The 24,057-nt window shown below is 33.7% G+C and overlaps 1 long non-coding RNA gene across 2 annotated transcripts; it reads right to left on the reverse strand.

Annotated features, from left to right (window-relative positions):
* Positions 1–8,635: 8,635 nt before the first annotated feature.
* On the reverse strand, positions 8,636–20,089 carry LOC149786516 (uncharacterized). 2 transcript variants are annotated; one of them, XR_016425204.1, is made up of 4 exons: positions 19,879–20,089; positions 15,806–15,965; positions 11,538–11,717; positions 8,636–9,610 (listed from the first exon to the last, which is right to left on the reverse strand). It is a non-coding gene; the product is annotated as an uncharacterized LOC149786516 (long non-coding RNA). The 2 variants fall into 2 exon arrangements; XR_016425203.1 differs by lacking the exon at positions 11,538–11,717 and having other exon boundaries at positions 15,744–15,965.
* Positions 20,090–24,057: the final 3,968 nt, after the last annotated feature.

Consider the following 24,057-nt stretch of genomic DNA (forward strand, 5'->3'; position numbering starts at 1 on the left):
AGGTAAAATGTCAGGACAAACGGAGGTTTTTCGTATGTGGCCGATAAAGCATGGCATTTTCTTTGACATCGGGAAGAATGTTTAAAAGATCCTCATTTGATAAAGGATAGTTGGCTAACTTGGTTGCTGCTGATGTCGACCCAAACGAGCTTGTGATTTTTCAAGACAAAATCAGAAAACTGCAACGTCTAATGTGGACATCAGTAATACTGTTCTGATGCCTGAGCCGCCATCACCAAAAACTCTGATCGAAATCACTCTGAACGAAGGATCCAGAGACTATGGTGTGTCGGTGGCGACCATAAAAAATATGTCGATGACGCTGATGTTGTGACGAAACAATATGTGGATGTTAAGGCCACCCATGTGTTCTCAGCCCCATCCTCAACAATAAGCGTTACAACTTAATTTATTGAATACCAAAAAAAAAACAAAAAAAAAAAAAACAATACCGATCTGCGATGGGGGAACAAAAAATGAAGATCGAATAAGTGATCCCCTTTTTTTTACCTTACGTGGTTGGCTTTGATAAATCCAAACATCATATCTCAATGGTATGCGAGTCTGGATCATATTTACATATCTCATCTAGTTATCATGTTGGTGGGGGGGGGGTGAGATAAACAATAGTGATAAACAATCAGCCGGACAGTCTAATAAAAATATATATAACCTTGATTAACGATGATCTTCCATACTATTTCACATTTATCATTATATATACATGATGGATTCTGAGCAGCCACGTGATAACGATTTTGCGGCATTTACCGACGGGGTGATGGATAAGTTGACAAGTATGATAATATTAATGGTGATTTTGTGGTGCTTGTCGATGAATATCGTTAAAATAGTGTTAACCATCCCTCGTAAACACTAAAATATAAATTTGCTAAGAACCAAACAGAAAAAAACAGGTAGGACAACCCCGATGTCTTAATGCTATGTCGAAGCCAGCATGGAATCGTCGCATTTGCACGTGAGAAAAAAACCCGGTCACTGACTACACCACAAGGAATGAAAGCATACAGAAATTGTTTATATAACAGTGCAGTAATATTCACGGCAACTCTCATGGTTCATAGGTATACCAATTAGAATTGTTGTCGAAGACATATCGAAAGTAACGTGTGTCGCAGCCAGCACCGGAAAAATAATTTCATTACGATTACATAACTGAATGAGCGCTTATTCGGAAAATAGTCTCTGCAACACTGCCAAGCTCTACTCGGTGACCATCAAAGAAAAAATAATTACCATGAGGGAATGGGGTAGAAATAGTGTTATTTGAAATGGAAAGCAACCGATAACTCCGCGCACAGGAACGAAACCTGAGAGCGAGAGGCCCAAAACAGGCATTTACAAGCAGTAAAATTCAAGTAAACAGCTGCCAGCATATATCGATCTGTCTGCGAGCTCAAAGTATTGCACTTCCCAACCCACGTATTAACTGCCTTAGCTCAAATGCTGTCAAATCAGTGTTTCTCAAACTTTTTTGTTTTGCGGCGCACCAAAAAGATCTAAAACTTTTCACGGCACACCTAAAAAGATTTAACAATTTTTGTGGTGAAGAACTTATTTATTTTTACATATATATTTAATTTTAAATTTAATGTGAAGGATGTGCCTGTTTTCGAGAGCAAATCAGATTGAAGCGAGGCTCTAAAGTCGACAAACAAGCGCGCATTTCATCGTCGATTTTAAAAAGTCTCTCTATCTGTTTTTTCGATTTGATTTCAGTCAGTGCTGAAAATTTAAACTCACAAAACCACGAAGACACAGATGGCAGAATTACTTTGATTGCTTTTGAACTGATTGCAGGAGATGACTTCTTGATTGAGATCCAAAACTTTATTATTTTAGCGTGGAAAATTCGAGAACATTGTATAATGGGCTGCATGTATTTATTATTAGACTATTACTATAATTAGAGCAATCGAGTTCTCCCGAAATCTCGCACAAGTCTCGCGTTACGAAAGGAACCAATGAATGACAGACTGACAGAGATTGCGTTTTTATAAATGTTACTTTTTTAACTTTTGCGACATTGATTTACCATTTAATTTTTCGATATGTTCAAGGTTTCAAAACGCTAGCAATTTTAAATACTTTTCTAAACTCGCACGGCACACCTGCTAATCTCTCGCGGCACACTAGTGTGCCGCGGCACACAGTTTGAGAATCACTGTGTCAAGGTATTGATATACGGATCAGAAAGCTGGAGGTTTACAAATAGAAAATAAACTGAACTATTTGTAAACAAATGCTTCAAAAAGATAAGAACGATACATTGGAAATAACACAAAAGTAACAAAGAAATAAGAGAGGAGTGCCAACAGAAGTTATCTCGATAATCGTCTGAAAGAAGATATGGACATATCTAAACCATGTGCTGAGAATGGCAGCAGATAGACTGCCGAGGACTTAAAAACATTCAGAAAATTTGATTACAAAGTTTACGCTTCGGATTATGCGTGAGTAAAGTTCACCGGGAGCGTAGATTTCGCCAACATCGCTAGATGGCGCCGTATATATAAATGAATGCTGATCTGCGCACAAGGCCACAAACGAGTTTGAGACAGACTCTTTTAAGATAATGAACAATGCTGTGTTTGGCAAATCTATGAAGAATCTCCGCAAATGAATCCGTGTTGATCTTGTCTTCGACAGTGAACAACACAGACTCAATAATAGCAAGAGCGCCAAACTGAAGTTAGCAAAACCTGTATATGTTGGTGCATCTGTATTAAATTTGTCAAATATGCTCATGTACAAGTTTTACTACTGCAGCAAAAAAAAAAAAAAAAAAAAAAACGTGGTACGGTTAAAACATCATATATACTCGCTTTTGATGTAAATATCAAAACCAATGACGCGTACTTCGACATGGTTTAATTATGCAATTATGCTAACCCGTAATGGTAACGCCAATGATACAGGTGCTGTTGTTGATTAATTCTGTTGTCAATATATAATATTATTGATGCCTACGCTAATTCCTTATCTGACCACAGAATCACGGTTGTTGTCGCTTATTCAATCTGATAGTACTTGATAACACCACAAAAAATTGTACCACGTTTTACAGCGGTATTTCTAAACATACCGCGATACGTACCAAGGTATACCGTAATTATATTAAGGACTAACAATTTAAGGTTAGGGGTCTGATACTGTTTTAATAAAATAATATTCCGTCTGGTAAGAGCTAAAAAATAACAGGACATTATACCTATTTCATTATTTGAAAACAAAAACCTATATTAAGGTGAAAGAAAAGAAAATATCCCAGCTCGAAAGAAAACTCAAAACATGCTGTTAATATAATTAAACTCGTAACAAGATTATTCGGGAAGGTCCACACATCGCTTACCGATGAGAACTACCGACGTACTGGTACAGTGGAAAAAGTACCGTGGAACTTACCAGTGGACAAAATTACTACGGGTAAATCGATACACCGGTAATACCGTGCACCCGAGTCTAAATACCGCGTCAAGGTTGTCGTTTCTCGCGCACACCATAGACTCGCATCCACCGCAGAGGTGCCCTTACCACCACGTGTAGTAATTTTACGTGGCAAGATTAGATGAATATTAGCCAGTGAAGGAACTGTAAAAACATTTGCTGTCTGCATACAAGTAGTCTATTTATTTTCATTTTTGTCGGGGGTAGTGTTGATAAACCGAAGCCTAACATCTTAAAGGTATCGAATTTTTTTCATGTTAAGAGTGTATCATCGCGGGTGAGTTGAAATGGGAATAATGGTAGATGATGCATAGCGTGATAGGCTACCTATAATATGTTAGATCGGAGATGTTAAATGTCAAAACATCTTTCATTATGCGATCTCATTATCATTGGTCACTGTAGATGAAATTGGTATGCGGAGAACTCGCTCCATGGAGAACTCGCCCCAACGTATCTGGAGAAGTCGCCCCAGCGTGGTTTGAGAAGTCGCCCCAATTGGTTGGAGAAGTCATCCCAAAACTTGTCACCCAAATAACCTTTTTATAACAGAATTAAGTCATCTTTTACGTGATTCATATTTAGATTTTTATTTATACGCGATCACAAAAGATATATTAACTGGTAATCATAAAAAGCAATATCATAGTAATATTTCTAAGGACGAAATTAAGCCTGTATATAATCTAATGAATGACGACAGTATAGTGATTAAAAAGGATAATAAGACAAACACTATTATTATTATGAATCAAGATGATTACGTTAAAGAAGTTGAACGTCAATTAGAAATTAAATAAACAATTTCAACATGCATTAATGAGATCGCTAAAATTAATAATTCCGTATGTGAGGAATTTGATATTTTCCATCTTAACATACGTACACCTCAATTCTACATATTACCCAAAACTCATACAAATCCTGACCATAATTTACCTTTAAATTTTCCAGGACGACCCATTATATCAGGTTGTAATTCCTACACTGAAAACCTATCCAAATTTATTGATAGTGTTTTAAAACCTTTATCACTTCCTTCATACATTAAAGATACAACTACTTTCATTAAAAAGTTGAAGTCTATTCCACAGCTATCTGATAACTCAATCCTGGTATCATTAGATGTAACATCACTATATACCAACATTCCGCATGCAGATGGTATTGAAGCGTGTAAATATTTTCTTGATAACAATCCTAATAATAGCACACAATCTAGTGAAGATATTTGTAAAATAATAAAACTTATATTGGAAAATAATTATTTTCAATTTAATAATACGAATTACATACAAATAATGGGTACGTCAATGGGTATTAATATGGCTCCTTCGTACTCTTCTCTTTCATGGGTAAATTAGAAGAGGATTTTCTTCAAAGCAAAAAGTTTAATCCATCTCTTTGGTTCAGATTTTTAGATGACATATCTATGATCTGGAAGCATTCAAATGAAGAACTGAAAAAATGTATTGATCGCCTAAATCATTTTCACCCGACGATTAAATTTACTTATACTGCATCTAGTACGCATGTTTCATTTTTAGATATAAATGTAATAAAAAAAATATTGATAACACTATCTCTACAAATATTCATATCAAGGAAACTAATATCCACCAATATGTACGCGTGATCATGGTGTTTTTATATATAATAAAATAACGTAATCTTGTTTATTTTGCATCCTTAATTTAGTAGTGAAATATTTTTAAAACTTCTCGTTCAACTTGAAATAGTTTGTTATTATTGAGAAATAATAAAATTACGAACATTGACAAAAAGAAGAAATAAACTAAATGATGGCATAGTACAAGTGATCTTTCAGAAACCGTCCGAATTCTGCGCATTAGCCATGATGATGAACTCGGTAGCGACCGCATTTCCCGAGTAGGCGTCACTGATGGTTTTTATCGAGTTCAAGTATCATTTGTCAATGGTTAGCAAATCTCAATGAAAAATCAGATTAAATTGTTCATTTAGAGAGATGATAGTATAACCCTTTGGCTTATTGACGGTCATCGCCTATTCAGTCGATTTCGGGTTATAGAGGTCCATGCCATAAAGTCGTCTCAGGATGACTTAGGTTATTAGGTCGGAACCCTTTCATATATAAAACTGCAGACATGCTTACACCCTCTCTATTTTTCCAAATAAAATGCATGTAACGATTTGAAGAGCAGAGCAAAAAGGGGCAGAAAACACTTATTTTTCGTAAGATTAGAAGCGGAGTTGATCAAAAGGAAAAGTTGAAAAATTGCAAATTTTATGGATTTAATAAGTTATTAAGTTGAAGAAAAACAACAATAAATAAAGCCTTATCAACCATGTGGCGACATCTCAGAATTACTATATATGATCCTTGGGGCGACTTCTCCATGCGAAGTGGGGCGACTTCTCCTGACACATGGGAGGAGTTCTCCCAGGACGAGTTCTCCAATGGGTGAGTTCTCCGCTATTCGATGAAATTCGATTAGAAGAATTCAACATCTATTCGTACGCGCAATTTACCGTCTTTGACGTTTGTGTTTAAGATTAGATTTATTACATATAAGCGACGGTTTCTGACGACGGTGGTGAGGTTGTGGAATGTGCTGACGGAGTGTTGGACCAGTGATGTTAACATCAGTTTTGATTTTGTTCCATTTGTCGATAAATATATCCGACAGAACTGTGTTAACCTACCCTTGTATATGTTGAAATTTAACCTTGTTACGGGTCAAATAGAAGTCAATAGTTGGGCCCACCGTGAAGTACCAATGCCAACTTGGCGTTACAGCATTACTACGTGAAAACACTCAATCACCGGCTACAGAGCCAGGCGCAACAACACTCAGGGATTGTTTTCACAACGAAGTAGAGTTAAGCAACAAATCCACCACGGTTGCTTTACCCGTTGATTATGTTGCATAAACATTAACTCTCCCAAGAAGACAAAAGTCACGACTGTTATTTGACAAATGCGCACTTGTCTGAGTAAGAATATTTTGGATAAATACGAGAATGATCGCTTCAGGCATCATTCAGTGTCGTAATCTGTATTTTTCTATAACAACGTTGTGTTAGGCTTACATAATGCACAACTGCCAGAAAATGAACAGCTTCAGATTTTCCATTAAATCAAATCAGACCTCTGCTGTGGGCTAAAATCTCTTAACCCAAAGTAGTAAAGGCACATAGTGAGAATCTTTGAAGATCTTTTGACCAATATCTGGTCAATAACTATTTAATAGCTTTACTGTCTGTTGGAGGAGCTAGACAGGTTTTAAATAAGCCAGAATTTGGCTAAGGATTCCTGTTGTCATGCTCAGTGAGGCTGGTTCACAACTAATGTCCATTTAGCAAAATTTAGCTATTTCCTACAAAGTTGTTCTTCACACTCTTAGGTAGAAACCAAATTTTGGATAAATGTATGCTTAGCCAAAATTTGGCTAGTGTCCGCAATGCATTTTAGTATAACCCACATGTGTGGCTGTACAAAACCAAAATCTAGGTAACCATGATTAGCCCAAATTTGGCTATCTGCAACATTGTCCCTTTCCATAATGTACACGTATGACTTTTAGGCAGAAACCAAATTTTGGATAAATGTATACTTAGCCAAACTTTGGCTCGTGTCAGCAACATCTTTTAGTACAAGCTGCATGTGTGGCTGTTAGAACTGAAAAGCTGTATAATTAGCCAACTTTGGCTATCCACCTCAGTGTCTCATACCATAATGTACATGTATGACCTATACGCAGAAACCAATTTTTGGAGAAATGCATGTTTAGCAAATATTTGTTTAATAACTGCAAGAATTATTGTCATAAACTGAAGGTGTGGATCAAAGAAATAAAATACATTTTGGATAACTGAATGATCAGCCAACGTTGGAAGGATTGAATTAAGAGCTAGGAATAATAATAAAAATAATGTTACTGTATTTCTTAGCAAGTGTTTATACAGTAGACTCAAGCTGTATGTCACCATTTTAACTGCAAGAGGAGTTTGGTAATAAGTAGCCAAACCTGCTTAAGTGGCCACCTGCTTATAAAAGTCACCCTTTTCCCTCTCAATTTTCTATCAAGTTTGCCTGCAGATGTTGACCACCTGATCAGTGACAACTGTTTTTGCTTCCATTAATCCTTGTGTACCGTGACCATGATTATCTAAGCATGTTTTTCTTTCCCATCCCTGAACTCTTCAACCACACTTAATAAGACATGCTTGTAATCTCTACTGCCTGACTGATTTTAACAACTGCCTTTAATTACATTTATTGCATACACAGTTCAATTTATTGTAATCTTGCAATGTGATATGTCTTACTAATCTGTTACTATCCATCTACCTATCCATCTAATTATATGCACTTGGCCAACTATTATTTCTTTTCTTTCTCTCTATCTGCTGCCTTCCTCTCTCATTTACTTCCTCTCTCAAATCCTTGCACATTACACTCATTTGTATATAAGGCCACCTATAAAGAACACATATGTGATCCTTGTGTTGGACTACTCAATGTTGCATGCCATTTTAAAATGTATATAATAGATTACAGAACTTGCAATGTAACAATCAAATTTAATGAATGGCAGAATACCAAACCATCCCAGTGATTTTTATAAGATTATTTTTTTTACATAAATTCATGAGGTAAATTATTTATTTTACCTCCACCTACTACCATTCCATTCTAATGTGTGCCAACCCTACCATTCATCAATGTGTAATCAGAATACTGTCTAATGAATACACATTTTCTGAACTGTAATCCAGAGGAAATGTGTAGAGATTCAAAAAAATAATACCACATTGCTATTAAATACCCACATTTTTAACAATAATACCATATGGCCTTTAAATATCCTTATTTTAATTCTAAATTTAGAATTTTCTGAAATCGTTTTATTTCTGGTAGTGCTTTGTTAAGTTTTGCCATAAAATGATGTGATGACATAACTTGTGCACATTTAAAATTAAGCAGACTTGACCAGTATGTTTCCTGTATATAACACTTTGTAAGGAATGACTTAACTGGCTTTGACCTTCAGTGTACCATAAGCCTCTGCAGCAAAGAAATAAAGTACAGCTAACATGTATAATCTGTTCAACCAACAAATTGTCTATGCAGCAAGAATGTAAATGAATGAAGGAAAAAACTTGCAATTGATATTATGTCTTTATTTGAATATTTTATAAAAAGGGATAGGCGGCACATATTGGATGATAGTACTTAGGTCAGATAGAGTAATAAGAAGGAAGCATATTATCAAGTAATCAATTTTTTTTAAAAATCTGACATCGCATAAGAAATGTGACTCAAGTTTAAATATAACACCAAACACAAACATAATGATATTTTTGTTCAAATGTACATGTTCATAATTATGTTAAACTTTGCTTCTAAATTATGATATTTTGTAACATATTTAAATTTTAACACAGTTTTATCAGGATGTATTCCGTATATTATCAGCATCAAAAATTTCATTTCAAAGATTGCCTGAGGTTCAACTTTCGTGATTTAAAGGCAAGTGGTTAAATGTTTAAATTTGTATACACGCTAAAAGACATGTCTTCTATTATAATTAAAAAATAATTGATCTGACCTTGTGACTATACAGAGATGCTGTTTTACCCATTAATAACCAGTCAGTTCTAGAATAATATGTTTCTTCGATAATAATCACCCAATCATAATACTTTAGGTGAACTATTGCTACCAGTCAATTCCAGTGTTCCCAGATTAAAACTCTTTAGCTAAAAGGAGGGAGAATGCTGTAAGGAGGCAGGTCTTACTTAAGAGATCAACCAATGAAGCTCTTGAGAGTGGTTCAATAATCCATACCTGTGTTTAACTTTTAATGTACCTTGCAACTGCTTTCTTTATATGCTCATGTTTCTTTTCCATAACAGATATTTGGCTGTTCACTACCTCTAGTTCAAACTTAATGATCAAATAAATTTCGTTGATTTTCAGGATATCTTTCATATTTAATGTTGTTTCTAAACCATCAGGAAACTGAAATTTAAAATTTCCATTTTCAAGTTTCCCTATTGGCTTTTTGCAGTATGTCCTATCTTGACCATCCAGCAGTCCCACGTAGATTGCATCAGCATTGTACTCCACCAGCCCAACAGCTTTTGGAGAGATTACCTACAAAGAAAATCATAATTGACAGAGCATTTTTTTCTTTCCCATTGGGACTGGAAAATAAATTATTTACTAACAAATTAACCTTTTGTACATTATTATGCCTTGTGGATTAATGTTACTTTAAAGATTCATCTGTTTTCATGAAAGAAAGACTATTGACTTTTATGTCCAAATTTCTTAAATATGATGTTGGTACCTGAAATGAATAGTCTAGTGCTGATGAGTGAAGGAATCAATAAAGATTATAGGATCACATCATACCATCAGTATTATTCAAGTTTTGTCATATCCTTAGCACTAAATCATCTTTTATTATTAGTAGTGGGTATTGATAAACTGTATTCGACATACAACTAGTGACAGAGGTAAAACTGTCTTATTTTCATTTGCAATCATAGAATGATAAGAAAGCATATCAATCACAATTTAATAAGCACACAAGCTTATGAAAACAATTGTGTTGCCAAACAACATTACATTTTTGAATTGAAGTCAGTCACTTCTAAATCATATTGGTAGCTCCACCAGAAAACCCAAGGCAACCAAAGTGACATGTATCAAGGCTGCACATACAATATGAATATACTTTGACATCTTTGCAGTAAAACTCTGGACCCATAAACCATGCCTAACAATTATATGCATGTGAAAATGTCATGACAAAGAAAGCATGACAGAAAGTTTTAGCTTGAATGACACATGCTGTGTTTTGTTTGTTAACACTTTCAAATATTAGAGGAATACAAATTTATTGAGAAATATTATATGTAACTGTTTCTTCTCATCACAATATTTAACTCAGTTTTATGCCATAGATTATAACAAACTACAACACTATAGCTAGAACTAGTTAATAAAATGAGTTATATCCTCACCTAGCCCAAGGAAAGTGTAAATAATGATAATATAATCATCCAGACATGTAAAGGTAAATTATGGGCAATATTTATTAATTTATTGAAAACTATGTAGGACAAATGTGAGGTTACTTAGCTTTTAACATAACTGTTACAAGGTAATTTCTATTTGATTAGTGATATAAATCTACCATCTATTAAAACAGAACCTTTGTGAGAAAGTAAATTAGAATCTGACCAATCACTTGGAAGTTGATGTCTAATTACAAATAAAAATATATCATCAAAAAAGTATTAGGATAAAGCTGAATTTTAAGATGATCCCAAAATTTGCAGGTACTGAGCTGTTACAATTTACTAAAACGATATACAATAAAAACCATTGGGACCCAAATTTGTATTGGTTTTGAAATGTTAATTGTTTACTGAGGTTTTAACAGATGTGAAAAAACTGTCCAAGTGTTCTGTGACAAGACAGAGCAAGAAGATGCAATTATGACAGCCTCAGCATCAGTGTTTGGAAGATTGTAGAAAAATAAGAAATCTGTTTTTGTTGTTTGTTTTATGTTAAATATATGCATATAATGAATCAGAATTATCCTCAACAGGAATGTCATTATCAAAATTAAATAGGTGCTCAGGGTCACTGAGTAAGCCTCCTAAAAACTGACTAATGTGTGGAGAATGGAGTTAAATTGAAACTTTGATTTCTTTTCAACCATAACACAAGATGATCATTTATTATGAAGAAACCTGAATACAGTTGGAATTCATAACCATAACAGTCTTGATATAATACAAAGTCAATATATTATTGTTTTGAGGTACAGTTCTGTATATTACAATCTCACACAAGATCAAGGTATATTTTAGTACCATACAGTTACTTTATGATTGTATATATACCTATTTGGTGAATGAAAATTGAATAAGATTTACTATTTTGGATTCAGTTGCAATAAAGTTTACTACAGAAGAGAAAGTATGACTTGACCGTAATATCTAATATGTAAACTCTGTAAAGGGAACACTTGCTTGACTTTACACTTCAATTATATCATAATACTTACTTGAAATGAATTTATATAAGTAGCATTAATTTGGTTTCAGGTTGGTGAGGACAACGGTCACACTGACTTAGACTCAGGGTGGGCAATCCTCTCACCAACTGCCACAAGTGACAAATTGGCTATGTAAGTTTGACTCAGTATGATGCATTTCACTTCTCATTCACCACACCTGTGGCTACACTGAAAAATAGTTTGCCCATCTTGGAATTAGCTACTAAATTATAAAAGAAAAATGTCACTAAATTATGCTTTTTTGGATTGCTAGATTAATCAATTATTGTTGACTTGAAGTTAGAATATTATGTCAGTGAAGATAATGCTCACATTGACTTGGACATTTTGAGCTTTTTGTGAAAATGTTGGAACTATGTGTATAAAGTGCTAGATTAAACATGTATATGTGTGTGATTTTGATTTTTAATGTAGCTTTAAAAAAATCAGTCATATCGTAGATTAAGTAATGATTAAATTGGATTGCAAATATCAAATCAGCAAGGATAACACTCACAATGACTTGGGTATTCTATAACCCTAAGAACATTTTTTAATCTATTCTTTAAGAAATTGAATCATCTATTGCAGCATAAGAAAATTTCTCAAGGATGGAATTAGATTCTTAAAAAACAGAAAATCAGTACATACAAAATAAAAGTGTTGGTATGTGAAGACGTCGCTCACTCGACAATATAGCCAAGTTCTTATATAGTTTGCTTGTAAAAAAAAAAGTTAGGAATAAATATTATTCACATGGTTCCCACGCTTTTCTAAATATAAATTTCCAGGTCTTTCCAGGATGAAATTCATTTTTTCAAAGTTAACATATGACCACTACTGAATGGAATTTAAGAACATTCTTATAAAACATGCATTTTCCAAATCTGAAGATGTTTCTCTTTCAAGACTCTCCAAAACATATATGTCAGAAAAGATGATCATGTACAAAGCAATAAAATGAGTCACACAAAACAAATCTGATTATATTCCTATAAATTGGCATTTAAAGCCATTTCAATATACAGAATACAAATCCTAAATTTACTTTGCTTAACTGCATTATGTTGCTATGTGGAAAAAATATAATGAGCATAAATTACTTTGTTTCCTTTCAAACCATTAATTTTAAAGAATTCCAGAGCAATATATGTGCATGTTACACAAAGTAAACATTTCCTATCACAGTATGAAAAAAAAACAATAAATGCAAACTATAAGAATCTTATCTTGTAACGAAAAAAGTTTAACCCTGAATTTATGTGTGCCAATAAAATCTCAAACAAGATTTTTCAACCAACATAAACTCCTTAAGACAATTTGGTTACAAAATTCCATCATGTAAAGACATTTACAAAACGGTTGATTTAAATTTTGACAAAAGACCTTCAAAATTACATATTTTGTATAAACAAGGACTAAATTTTCTGTAAAATCAACTAGTCTTCTTGTAGTTCAATAAACCAGTCCCAAAATCTATATTAATACATGGGCTCTTATCGTTTCTTAATATAAAATGGACAACAATTTCCCATTTCTCCTGCGTTCTATTTAAGATATGAAACCAATGCTTCAAGCTACATGTCACTGTGTAATAGTTTCGCACCAAAGTTCAGCTCAGAGATTCAAAAGTTTCTAATCTGTTTCCGCCAAATATCCATTTTTCACATTTGGACATTTAGGATGGAGTGTGGGTTCAGAGCAATTATATATAAAAATTTGGAATCTGCCACCATCGTAAAGACTGCTTACCAGCGGGCCTAACAAATTTAAACTATGTTATATCAACTTATACCTGCCTGCATGAAATCGATAGGAAAATTAATTATTTTCTCAAAAATGGTAAGAATGATAATCGTTATGTCTTTAATCCGTTCAGAGACTAGACAAAACTCGGCATAGATGAAACCTTACCCAGTACTTGCCATTTGCGTTAATAGTCACATGACTTTACAACTCTCACACAACGACATCAGAAGTCCAATAGTCACATGATATCAACAACCAACCTCTTTTTTAATGTCATTGTACAAAATTTCCAATTATACTAAATGAAAGTCTGATACCTTTTGTAAAAATCAGACAGAACATATAATTCTCAACATATTTATTTTGAGAACTACAAGAAACTGGGCCAGTCTGATTCATCAAACAGAGTAGTCTGGCTCCCTGCTTTGTATGCTCCCTGTGAGAGACAGCACAAGTCAATGTGGTAGTAACGTGATACAACAAATCTCCAGAAGTTGGTCTTGTAATAAATATAGAAAATGTTGTGCTCTTTCATTTTGTATTTTTATTACAACCAGTATACGACTTTAATTTTAAAACTTTTTCCTGCGATACTAGTATCTGAAAATGATGGATTAGTATTAAAAAATGACGGTTGTGAGATTCAATGTGCTCGTGCAACTAACAACTGAAATGGCTAGTACCAGCTCAAATTTCATCAACGCATTTTTTCATCATCTTTCAGCATATTAAAGATATAACTATTTTAATATTCGCAACTTCTGAGACAATAAATAATTTTCATACTGATTTCATGCAGGTTTAACTCAATTTAACAACCTTAAAGTTTGCTAGCCCATCTGCAATGCATCTATGCTTTAATGCCACCATGTTGGCCTCTTGTGATACTAGACTGGTTTTAATGCTTTCTATATAAAAAAGATACAGATATTGAACAGTCAGTGAAACAAAAAAGCTACCAGATGAATCTAATCCACTGAGGGGGCAGGGGCCAGTTTTATGTACAAATTTAATGCTGCAATCAGCGACCTATTATAAAAAATCATTAAAAATCAAATACCCAAGTGAGGTCAAAAAGGTCTATATTTTTAGATACCTATATTAAAACAAAGCATGAGAATATTATTCACTTGACCAGAGAAGTCAATGGCAGTTCATAGCAGAAGTTTATGCATCCCAACCCCTATTTTATACATGCATTTTTCACATCCAAAGGCCTATTTTTGACAGCGTCTGGTGCTCACAGTGCAAACGCAAGCCCTTTCCCTGGATGAAAATTTTGAAAAACATTGTCTACTAAATAGCTTGATGCAATTCAGAATAGATGTCATCCAAGCCATTTTTGAGATATTCTACTTGCCTTGAACCCATGTGTCTACTCCTAGGGGAGGCTAGATCTTCTTCCTAGCCGATTACTGGTATTTCACTATCAACAAACTGCAAAACAACTATGGAAGGTGTACATACCCGACATCAATTTCAAGAACAACACAAGCCAGAAACACCTAGTTACAAATATATCCATATCTATAAATACTAAACGATAATAGCTGAAAAAGTCACACCATAGCCTTAAGTTAAGAAATTTGCCAGGAGCCAATTTACGAAACTGGACCCTGCCACCTTAAGAATTTGGCTGAAAATGGTTGTTGTCAAAAAGTTGTGTACATATCACATATTTAGCCATTATCTAGTACAATGGTATAAAGGAAAACATTTTGTGCACAAAACTAAAAATAGTATTAAGCTTTTAAAAAAGTTACTACTTTGCGGCAAAAAGTACTGCATTATTTACATTGTGAGTTATGAGTGACTGCATTTCTTGAAACATTTCAGATTTTTTGCAACCTACAATGTTTTTGGTCTTTGTTTACCACTATAGCATCAGTACAGAATCAAAATTCCTTTACAATGTTTCATGAATGTCAAGAAGAGATCTGGAAGTTATAAATTTTAGCAGGGCATGACAGAATGCTATGAAAATTGTCAGTGACAGAAGTGAAAAGTTTCTAATAACTCTTCTAGCAAACTTAAAGAAATCACATATTTAAGTAAACCATGTGATTTAGAAGTACTTTTAGACTGATATAAAAGAAGCAGTTCCTAACTTTTCATTATCATTCGGGAGATGTTAATAGCAGCATCAGTGTTGTGTTGTGTGTGGGGGGGTAATCGCAACACAAGTCTGGCTGGTCTGGAGAAGTCAAAGTTTAATCAATTAACATTAGACAATGCTGGAATATTGACATACTGATGTGTGGGACCCTGATAAACTTACAAAGTGATATATCAAATAAATTCATTGATACATAGCCAATGAAATTGACCATACATATACAAATTACTCAATAAAATTTAACAGAAATTTCTTCTCTGACACCAATTTACTTACAACTGACTTTAATGCTTTCTGGAGTTTACAAAATCATACTAAATGATAACATAAGGTACAGAACAAATACTTACAGTGGAAAATTCAGTTCAAGATAAAAAGCATTTCACTGGCTTGGCTTTTAATAAGCACGTACCATAAAACAACTCCTGCAGAAGCTAAATCTGTCTGTCAAAGTCACTCTCTAAATCTCTTGTGCACTTAGATCAGAATGAGTATCTGGATGAGTTTGAAGCTATCATTTCTTTCAGCATGACTAACTGATTAATCCTAATCTTTTACCATTTATCTGAAACCTGCAAAAAGAAAGAAAAACAAGTGATACTGATGTACTGTTAACATTCAGTGAAAACATAAGAATTTCTGAGGAGAAACTGTATCTGTATTGACAAATGCATAAAACTGCCACTTAATTTTAAGCTTTTCCCCCTTTGTTAACTGAACCTAGAAATTTCAAGATATGTACATAACACTGAAACATTTCCAATTATCACCCAAGTGTGAGATGTGAATTTCTTATGTCAACTTCAGAGTGGGGTCATGAAGGTAGAAACTATGTCGGTGTGCTAAAACTTTCATTCTTCTCACCAAAATATAGCAAGCAATATGCCATATACATCACTATTTCTAAGACCGTTCCACTGGTGACATTCAACATTCACAACGGTATGTTTATGCATGATACCTTTGAATTCTATCTGCTCTTATGGAGTTAAATTACTTTAAAGAATACATGTTGACATGCCATGCAATTGTTTATGTGTGTCTGTATTGAAATGTGAATAATATTCATAAATATATAGGTGCAAACCTTGACAGCTACAGAAAGTGCAAGACTGTACATTATGGTTACCATTTTGTTCCAATATTTAGTAAGTTAAGTCCAAAATATGCTACTTTGTCATGATGTAAACAGTTCTCACATTGAGGAACAAAACACAGTTACCTCCCTCTCCAAAGAGCATTACATACAACACTAAGTGATATATGGAACAAGGAAGGAATATAATGAAGCTAATGCATAAAAATTATTTAAATATACACAAAGAAACAGAAAAGTATAACAGATGTGGCTGACTGCACCATAAAAAAATTATCAATTTTCCCCAAGGGGGCAGGGGCCAGTTTTTATGTACAAATTTAATGCCGCAATCAGTGACCTGGTATAAAAAATCAAATACACAAGTGAGGTCAAAAAAATCCATATTTTTAGATACCTATATTAAAACAAAGCATAAGAATATTATTCACTTGACCATTGAAGTCAATGGCAGTTCATAGCAGAAGAAGTTTATGCATCCCAACCCCTATTTTATACAAGCATTTTTCACATCCAAAGGCCATTTTTCACATCCACAAGCCAGAAACACCAAGTTACAAATATATCCATATCTATAAATACTAAACAATAATAGCTGAAAAAGTCACGCCATAACCATAAGTTAAGAAATTTGCCAGGGGCCAATTTACGAAATTGGACCCTGCCACCTGAGCATTTGGATTGTCTCAAAAAATATATTTATCGCAAGTGCCCAGATGATCCATGAAGTAACCTTCTAATCTTCTGGTCAGAACTCGATAAATTGAACTCGCAATCAATTCAGTTACAACTCAATTGCATAATTCTTTCGGGCATCAAGTTGTGATGGAAAATTCTCAGGTTTTTCAGGACTTTCGTCAACATTTGCAAAATTCGAGGACTTTTTATGGTCGGGAAATATTTTTATCATTTCTCCCGACTTCCCGGTAGTGTGGGAACCCTGTATTCATATAATTTAGAATAGAGAAAGGCACATTAAATTCTATCAATAAATATTATTTTGTGCTTAAATAAAATCTTAAACGAAAATGTACAAGTCCAAAATATTGCTTAAAGTTCCTAAACTATATACAGAACAGTAAAAGACAACTTAACCAAAATAAATAAATTTTAAAAAAGCTCATAGTAATTGCAGTATGACTAGTTAGAAAGCTGCTGAGCTGTCTTCATACAAGCAGCCCACAACACCTTATATACTTATGACATATCGCACAAATCCCCAGTTTGTTAGAACCTTTAGGTGGCGCTCTACAGTTTCGTATTTTGCATAGGGTTAGGATTTTAAAGAAAAAGAATTTCCCCGGCTTTCCTCACTGGTTATACTGGCTATTTAAAAAAAAAACTTGTATATCTTAGGTATAATTCAAAGAACCTTTAATTCCCTTTATTTTGGTGTATGATTGATGGGTGTTAGAGAGTATACAGCTTGGCCTTACTTCAGATGTGCACCTTTCAAAAAAGTGCTAACTCTACTTGGTCATTTTCACTTCCTGAACTTCAGAGGTAAATTGTATAAGAAAGAGCCAATAACTTTTTTTACATTTTTATATATTTGGTAATTCATTCATTGCACTTTCAGAAGCTGGTATTGTCTAGTCTGGCAAAATTCATTTTCCCTATTTTAATAGCTGCTATGTATAGTGTACTTTAGACTAATTCAGGCTGATTTTTTAACACAAGGGAGCAGTCATTTTAGTTAGCAGTGTGCTTAAATCATGTAAAATTTCCAAAAGTACAATATCCAAAGAAATATCATCCACATTACATTAATAGTATAGAGGTATGCCAACATTCTCTCCATCGTGTATGTTTTAAATGCGAACTACTTCACCTTACATACGTCACTTTCTCAAATGTACATATTAACTGGTGAGTACCCCCTTAATCACAGGAGTCTGACATTTTAACAATAAAGTATGGCGAAATATCTGACAACATGAAATCACCTTGTCAGTAATATAAATGAACACAAGGAGTAAAAGCGTAACCATGGGGGCTTGTATCTTTGTTTAAAATTGACCTCTCTTACATGTACTTTATAATAACTACAAGGGAGGACACTTCTCTCCTTGCTCGCGCATCCTATTTAGCTTAATAAATTTGGTACCAATATTTAGCTCAGGCATTCAACTGTGTATCCCTATCAAAAGTTTGACTTAATACCATACCTTTAAGGAATGCCAAATCATTTTCCCATGGTACCACTCGACATGGCCCTGATCGCGCCCGCTTAATATGCAAGAATGAAGCGCTGAATGAAATACTGTCCTCTAACTGGTTAAAAGAAGATGACATCCTGTATTCATTTAAAACTTATTTATTATAACTACTATCTGAACTTTAACTACATATTTCTGTTCTGGAAATTTATATAAAATTATAAAATGATACAATCTTAAATAAAAAGCAAGCTAAACATTTTATCTTGTGAAATTACTTTCATTGTGTTATTCAGCCCATGGTAGAATGGGCTACTTCCGTCTGGTGGATTATAATAGAAAGGGTTTGTGACTGTAATGGTAAAAATAAAGGTAAATTCGACTGATTTGGATTCATGCGATGGTTTGTTTGAGAGTTATGCGTGGGTACGTCACTGTCTTTTGAATGTATACATGTAATTTTTCAGTCTCCTTGCGGTTTTGAAGCGATAAAAAATGCGTGTGAAAAGTCAACTTGAGTGGAGGATTGTGGTCATGCTTGCACTCCTTGTGTTCATTTATATTACTAATAAGATGATTTGATGCTGTCAGAGATTTCGCCATACTTTATTGATAAAACATCACTCCTGTGCTTTAAACAAAGATGGAACTTAGTATCGCAAAAGTACATTTAGTAAATCTGCACAATTTTTTTAATTAAATTACAAATAGTTTACACATTAGTACTAATGATTATATTGCCAAGAAGAAAACAAAAGTTAAGTTTTCGTGGCACATGCCATGTTTATCGCTGTTGCTCATAGCAATGGTTCGGAACCTGTGTTAAGTTATGCACTTTTACAATATTACCGATAGAGACCGCATGAGAAGAGAAGTCAGCATGTGTTTGTACCAAGTGAAATAAAACAGAAAATCAAAACTTAAAACACAATGGCATATTGAAACTTAACAATACTGGTATAAACACATTGAGTATATATTGTAAAGTCTGAAATGGTTAATTAAAAAACTTACTAGTCAAATTATCAAGGATGCCAGTTACTAGCTTCGATATTCCCTATTTTCGTTAACTGAAAACATGTAGACTTAGCCGATAAATGATCCCCACATCTGTAATGATATTTACTGGCACTTTCATTGCTGATATAGCCCTTTAATTAAAACATGCAAATATATGTCGGCAATTTTATCTACACACATTGCTGTGCATTTTATCCACTTGTGACTTACCAGTTATTTCTCACAGCTGTTGAGCTACTGTTGGCAGAGTTCTTTCTGCGGAATGTTCAGAACATTTCCAGATCAAATCCTATGTCTGGCGACTTGTAAATCGACGTAGAATAGCACAACCCTTGTACAAATATTAGTACTCCTACTTCGTGGACACATTGAGGCTACGACATTGTAGCTACTCAACCTTCTGTCCTATGATCACTTTGAATTTTGCGCTAGATATGGCTATTACCAAATACCGGTGCCTAAACAGTGCACATGTGTGTTCCGGAAAGATAAGCCTGCAGTAAGATTGCACATCAGATCCACAATATTTCCATCAGTATCAACACAGATTGGGGGTGGGGGATGGCGGGGGAAAATTTTATAAGACTACTGTAGACTGCACTAAATAACAATTTTGAATTGTAAACAATTCGCTGGTAATGCACTGATTACAAATATTGAGACTGAATTGTACAGCAAGTATGGATGTAATCCATCTTGTGTTGATCTCATTCTTAGAAATAAACATGGCTAATGCATAAATACATTAAATGTGACTACAGCTATCAGTGATTTTCAGTATTTGGTCTTTACTCATTTAAGAGACACTGCATTCTGCTGCCAGGAGAATATCATCATATACAAGTTTCAAAGATTTGGTGTGATTGACTATGTAAAAGATTTACAAAATGCTCTATTTACTGCCCTGTATTCCAGTATTCACTCAGAATCTGTAAACTTTGACAATGTTGCTTGAAAAACCTTTGTTCACTGTTTTAGACAAATATGCTCCAACAAAACTTACATACCAACATAAAAAGCATTACCTTTTATGAACAGAGAACTAAGCAAAGCAATATATACATAACATATGCTTTTTAGAATATACACTCAGTACAGATCATTAAAAAAGCATGGAAAAACTATTGGAAGCAAACAAATTTAGAATAATATACAGGGGACATAAATCTAGAACATCTGGTCAATTATTATGTCATATTTTTCTAATAAATGTTCAGTTGGTTATGATAAGATCATTCTCACTGAAGGTATAAAAATTGTAAATAATGACAGAAATATGTGCAATCTTCAATAATTTATATATAAATGTGACATAAGAAATTGGTAAGGATGTTCCTTTTGACCCTCTAACCCATGAGTATGAAGCTATTAAAGTCAACAGTAACATGGATTCAGTGTTTGAATTTAAGCAGGGTAACCATGACAAAGTGTATAACATGAAAGGAGTTAAAACTTTAAAAGCCTACAGGAGAGGATCAATCAAATACTTTTCAAGATTGTCTGAACAAAGCTGAAGTAGTTACCATTTTCAAAAAGAACAATCTTCTTGACAAAAGTAATATAAAAAAAAAACTGTCAGCATTTTGTCCATAATATCGAAACTGTCTGAGATACCAGTTGAGACCCAGTTAGCATCATTTTTTGAAAACATTTTCAGCAAACATGTGGGTGGTTATTTTTAAAGAACATGGATGCAAGACCACTCTTTTATGTTTGCTTGAAGACTGGAGGAAAGCTCTTGATGAAAACAAATGTATTGCTGCAGTCCTGATGAATTTATCCAAAGCTTTTGACGGTCTCCCTTGTGATAATTTTATTGCATGTTAAGGGCTTATGGTATGTCAGGTGACTCAGTGGGGCTCTTACTGAGCTATCTGTAAAATCATAAGAAGCAAATTAAGTTGCAGGGTGTCTGAAGTAGTTGGTCTAAAATTCAAAAAAGGGGTTCCTTGCGAGTTGATCCTTGGACCATTACTTTGTAAAGTTTTTATCAATGATATCTTGTATGTTGTTAGATGTGACTCTTTATATGACTATGCAGATGATACACGTTGTCTTTTTCCTCATCAGATTCTTTAACACATTTGAAGCAGGGTCAAACGTTCTGATTTACTGGATCACTTCAACCAGAATAACAGCCAACCCTGAAAAGTTTCAAGCACTAGTTGTGGGTTAAAAGACAACTAGTATAAAGCCTGTAAGAAACAAACAGCACATTGATAAATTGTGAAGAAATTCTTTGTAATTTACATTGTCTGTTAACCACAATTTGATACAAATGTAACAAATCTCTGTAGGAAAGCTTCAAGGCCTCTATCTGTCTTGAGCTAACTAGACTCAACAAACTTACAATCTTATGTATATTGATCCTCTCAAATTTCAATTTTGGACCCTTAACTTGGCATTTCCACAGTGAAACAAACATGGCTAAACTTGAACAAATACAAGAGTGTGCTCCAAGATTTGTGGATGATGTTTTCACAGCAGCTATCATAAACTGTTACTGCCAACTCTAAATGAATGAAAACTTCGGGTTGTGGCTCTAAAGACTTTCAAAATACTGAGCAAACATACTCCCAAATGTTTGGACGATTTGCTATGTTTTAAACACAATAAATATTTTAGCTATTTGCATTCTACAAATTCAAAACTCTTTGAGAAACATCAATGAAGCTAAATGCTTAAAGTCATGGGTCAAAATTTTACTTTTCATTTCATGCTTTCCTTTCTGCTCCAATACTTTCAAACAGTTTGGAATGAATGAAAGAATCTTAGGTTAAATATATACCACCACTTATGCATAATGTTTTTGTATCCAGTCTCCACAAGCAACATCAGTGGCTGATATTCTGAAGCCATCTTTCACGTTTGTGATGGTATTGTAACTAAAGAGCCATCTGAGAAAACTTGATGGAACCGAACATAATTTGTATGGTTATCCAAAGGTCCATCATATACCAAATGCAGGACTTGAATTTGGTGGCCAATATTATGTCAGTTTTTAAAATATAAACTACAAATTGTCTGAAAAACAAGGATGAAACAGACTAACTTGTATTGTCTATACTTCTGTCTACATACTACAGTTAAAACAGTATGAAGGTCACTGATCATTTTAACTCATCCTTTTCCCCATTTTGTCCTTTTGCTTTAATGCCTTTGAGATAATGCCTTGAATTTTTATATCAAAATGTGATATGTATTACAGTCAAAGTCATTTTAAAAGGTCTGGATCAAATGTCTTAATCACTTTTTATCTGTTCTCCAACTTTAGAGCTGTTTGTTATAGAGGAATAAAGCTAATAAAAATATAAAATAAATGCTATCACAATAGAATGACATTTTTTAATGGTCTAGGACTGCTATTAATCTATTTTTTTCTGCAATGCAGTTTGAAAACTATCAATGTAAATATTGATTTCTTCTCTTGTAACTATAAAATAATCAGTACCGAAACACAGGGTATCATTCAAAGGACTGGCTAAATTTACTTTTGGAATAAAACTGCATTAATACTACTGTATATGTGATTTGTAAATATTGACTTACATTTTTCAGATGTACACAACCCAGCAAGCTACAGGTGGATGTTAAAAAACACTCAGACAGAAGAAAATATACTGTTAAAACTTATGTTCTATACCTCACTGATGAGAATTATTTAAATTGGTTAGGTTACAGAAGTTGTGACCTTAAAGGTAGTATTTGAACTATACAAAATGAAGGAATTTAAAGTGTCACCAAGATCATTTAGATTCTTGAGAACATAAATCAAGAATATTATATATTTAGTCTTAGTGAATCCTTCAAGAAGAAAAATACCACTAACAGTAAAGAGACTGACTTAAGAGGGTTCTTATTTGTTAAACTAAATGTTTTATTAGCAAGGAATCATTGCATACGTTGGCATTTTTCTTTATAAGATGCAAACAAAAACATACTTTTGTTAGATTCAGTGGAATCACCCATCAGACCATTAAGAATTTTATCTTGTTTGTGTATATATTATGCAAATACTACATGAATTTTAACATTTAAAAAAAAAACATGACAGATATTAACATTTCCCTGCTTGTAACTGCTGTGTTTCCTCGCCAAAATAACTATTTATTTATTGTGTAAATTAACTTCTCACCTCATCATCGCAGTGTTTTTCATATATATCTTATATGTTATGTTTTTCAGTTTTAATCTTTATTTACAATATACATCCTTTAAGTTATGTGTTAGGTGAACAAATAAATATATAGTGAATTCAAACACTTGTATTAAAACTCTTGGTTCCATGCTTACCATTAGCCACAATTGCTTTGACTGCCTATGAGCCATACATGTATGATATAAAAATGGACTTTACAGTGGCTAGCCAAATTTGGCTAAAAAATACAT

This window comes from Sinohyriopsis cumingii, chromosome 12 (assembly GCF_028554795.1).
Source record: "Sinohyriopsis cumingii isolate HCF-2022 chromosome 12, ASM2855479v2, whole genome shotgun sequence".
In the NCBI taxonomy this organism is placed as follows: Eukaryota; Metazoa; Mollusca; class Bivalvia; order Unionida; family Unionidae; genus Sinohyriopsis; species Sinohyriopsis cumingii.